Here is a 4,152-nt window from a genome sequence, read left to right as displayed (position 1 = left end):
TCAATACTTAACCCAAACAATGCCAGATACGTCACAACATAACATGAAGCCCCCGCCGTCAACTGGAAGAGTCAGTATAGGAGTGGTGATAATCAACTCCTTGAGCCTTAGAAAGATCCTCTCACACTCTTCCGACAACATAAATAGAAATCTTAGCGAGTCTAACGAGTCAACAGGGCTACATTAGTTGAAAAGCCCTCAACAAAGCGTTTGTAGTAACTCACTAATCCGATGAAGCTGCGAATCTTAGTAATATAAGTAGGCCTATCCCAATCACGAATAGCCTGAATCTTTGTTGATCAACCATAATGCCCTTCTTGGATACCATGTGCCCCAAGAATGCTACAAACTTAAGATAAAACTCAAAATTTGAGAATTGGCATAAAGCCGCTTATCTGTCAAATTCTGGAGCACTATCCTCAAATATTGCTCATGGTCACTCTAGCATCGTGAGTATACTAATATGTCATCAATAAATACAATGATGAAAAAATCAAGGTATGTCCTGAACACTCGGGTCATCAAATCCATGGAGGCGGCAGGGGCATTAGTCAACCCAAAAGACATCACAAGGAACTCATAATTTCCATAACGAGTTCTAAATGCGGTCTTAGGGATGTCTGCTGCCCTAATCCTCAAATGATAATAATTGAATCTCAAGTTTATCTTAGAAAAAGTAGTGACACTGATAACGCTCAAGTATACCTCTTAAAAAAATATAGACGATAGTTAGCAATATATTTTACCCAAATAAGAGTCGAGTAAAATAGAATTATTGATTGTCCTCAAGCAATAACAAAACATAAACCAAACGATGCACAAATACAAGCAACCCGTAGAAAATATTTAGCATCCCTGCAACATAAAACTCATGCCCAACTACACTTATACAATGCACTCATGCTCTAACCAACTTGCGGGGATTACTTCATGAAATAGTTTATCCATAGCTTAACCAAATCAATGCAAATATCATAGACCTTCCAATGTAACAACCAAACAACAGAATCACAGTAACCTCACTTCAAAGAAATCTCTCATATAGTGTATATATGCAAAACAGAGACTGAAACAAGATTACTCGCACTCTTAAAAGAATTTCAATAATGCACAAGTAAAGACCATTGGCTTGCCCTTATTTTAAACACTTCAACACTTGAATAAACCATTTTAGGATCACAATAGGACTTTTTAGGCTGATAACGCAGGCTCGAGCTTGGGTAGGGTATATGTAGGATAAAAGTGACTACTTTGCCCCTCCAACTGCTACTTTGTCTTAGCTACTTATTTTCAACCCTCTAAATTCTTGTTGTTACCTTATTTCCTTTAGCTTTTGTTTAATCTTTTTCTTTCTTTATGACTCACTTTTGCAGTTATTTTCTTTCTCACTTGCGGCCATAACCTATGCTTTTCTTTTCTTCTCTTCCCACCTTTCTTTTCATACCCTAATTTTTCTGCTTTCTTTATGGTAGCCACCCTCAACTTAGGCTATTGGCTTGAGTTGAAGTACACAATCACGTAGGAGGGACCAGGGCCAAGATAAAGGTTCACAAAACTTATTCTCCTTATAGTAGCCAACCCCAACTTAAGCTTTTGACCTGCGTTGATGTACATCTTTTCCTTGGATGGACAAGGGCTAAAATAAAGGTTTACAGACAGTAATGTAAGGTGAATTGTATTTAATCAAAAAGGTCTATTTAAAGCTTAAACTTTGATTCAAAGGGTATAATTTTATTTGGTTGATTAAATTTAGGCTAAGTGACTCATTATCAATAAATACCTATGCTCCTATCCTAATTCAGCTATCCAATTGTTTCAGTGAGACTAACCAGGCAAGTTCTAGCTTACAAATGCATTAATCAAACTATACAAATTTATTTCACACATACATGGTACTGATCTTATGTTAGTTTGCACTAATAAACACAGTCATAACTAGAGAATAATCGTGTACAATGTTACACAGATCCTATTAAATCAGTTATCACATTTGATATGCAATTACACAATCATTCACAATTTTTTAATAAGGGCCATTTTTTTCTTTACTTTCATGGGCTTACTACAGACTCCTACGGACACTTGTATTCATACAAACAACCTAAACATGCCAGTTCTACTAGATAATCATCTTTAGAGAGAGAACCATGATAAGAAAAACTCTAAAGGGTTTTAGGATGCCCCACTCCCCACTAAAATTTGTGCATTGTCCCTAATGCACTCATAAACTCTAAAATTGAAAACAAGGGAAGTGATCATACCTGCGATGCCCTAGGCATCAGTAGTAAGTTACCTGACTACTCAGACTTCATTAAGTATCCACATGGGTTGCCTCTTATGAGGCCCCTAATTTAGTGTCGCGGCACGACATACTCAAACTGCACTATTTCTCCATTCTTGGATTTTGAACAATGTCACTAGGTAGTGCACCATTCTTCCTTTGATTCACCATGGCTGACAATTGCCCCATTTGTTGCTCGAACTAGTTGATAGAGGTGGAGTGTGGCTCTACCATTTTATTCATGTTGGACATAGCGCCATTTAGCTCTTTGACCATAGATTCTGTCTTTTGCAGCACTTTAGTCAAGATCTCCTCCATCTTTGAGTTGTTTGCTCTACCTCTATCTCTGTTTCTAGGATACACATAAAGGCCAATCCGATCATTTTTGTATTGATACTTGTTATGCCAGTTACCTTGATTGTAGTGATTATCCCTATCATAGTATCCATCCCTTTGAAAGTTCAGACCTTGGCTCCTAGAATTATATGTCTGAAAACCCCATGGTTGTTCATATACTTAGTCTCTTCATCATCGGGTAGATCATCATAGAGACTTGCAGCATCCATAGCATTTACCTTTTCCAGCCCACCACCTAGTAGTCGTTTGGTTAGTAAGTCCATTTGAGTCCGCATGTGAGCCATGTCTTGATCACGTTCTTTTTCTCTCTTTTTTTGCTCTGCTAACATTTCAAGTGGGAAGCGAAAACCTCCCATATCATTTTCTCTAGTATACCAAGCTTTGTTATTCTTTGCGAGCTGATCCAAGATTGTTGTGGCTTCCTAAAATAATTTGGCCATAAATGATCCTCCACAAGCCGCATCTATGATTGGCTTGGTCACAAAGTAGCAAGACATATAGAATAATTCCTTCAAGTGCTCGTCAATCAGTTAGTGGTTTAGACACTGCTTCAGCTTCTGCCTAAATCTCTCCCAAGTCTCATGCACTACTTCAGTAGGTAGCTGCTTGTGCACACCAATCTCGTCCTTGATTTGTAGCTTCTTAGATGGTGGGAAAAACCTCTCAAGAAATTCTTCCCTTAGATCCCTCCAGGTTGTGATTGAGTCATATGTAAATTCATTCAACCACTTCAATGCTCCCCCAAACAGAGATAATGGAAACAGATGTAGTCGTACGGCTGATTGGCTAACCCCAGGGATTTTAGATGATTTGCAGGTAGTGATAAAGTTCATCAAGTGTTGGTTGGCATCATCACTTGCTGCTTTACTAAATGATTATTTTAAGTGCAAGATATGTAGCATGGTGCTTGTGATAGTGAAATTTACGCCTTGAGGTAGTAGTGGGAGAACTATAGCTCTCACGGCTCCTACTCCATCTATATCAGCATCATCCTCAACTAGGGCATCATCGCTGACTTGGTTTTTAATATGCTCTCTCAGCCTTTGCTCCTTATGATCTTGCGCATTCATCTTCCGAATGGACTTTTTCAATTCAGGGTTGTAGGGAATTAATGGTTCACCCTTACGATGGGTGGTTGGCATGCACTACCTGTTCCCTTAAAAAAACAAGAAACAAAAAGTAAAATTAAGAAATAGAAACTACAAACTAAATTAGCATCTAATAGAATATTTCAAAGTCGTATTCCCTGGCAAGGACGCCATTTTGACAACGCTCAAGTAAACCTCTTGAAAGAAATATAGACGATAGTTAGTAGTATATTTTTCCCAAATAAAAGTTGGGGTCGAAACCACAGGGAATAGGTTGAAATAATTCTATTAGCCATCACTTATTCAGTTGTAGTTACTACTTCCCTAAAATAAATATGCATAAAGTAAAAGTAGGGGTTTGGTTGTAATTTAAGAACAAGTTACAATGTGGTGACATGCAAAAAATATTAAAGATGTAAAACTATG

Source organism: Solanum dulcamara, chromosome 8 (genome assembly GCF_947179165.1).
Source record: "Solanum dulcamara chromosome 8, daSolDulc1.2, whole genome shotgun sequence".
Taxonomy (NCBI): domain Eukaryota; kingdom Viridiplantae; phylum Streptophyta; class Magnoliopsida; order Solanales; family Solanaceae; genus Solanum; species Solanum dulcamara.
This window is presented reverse-complemented; position numbering follows the sequence as displayed.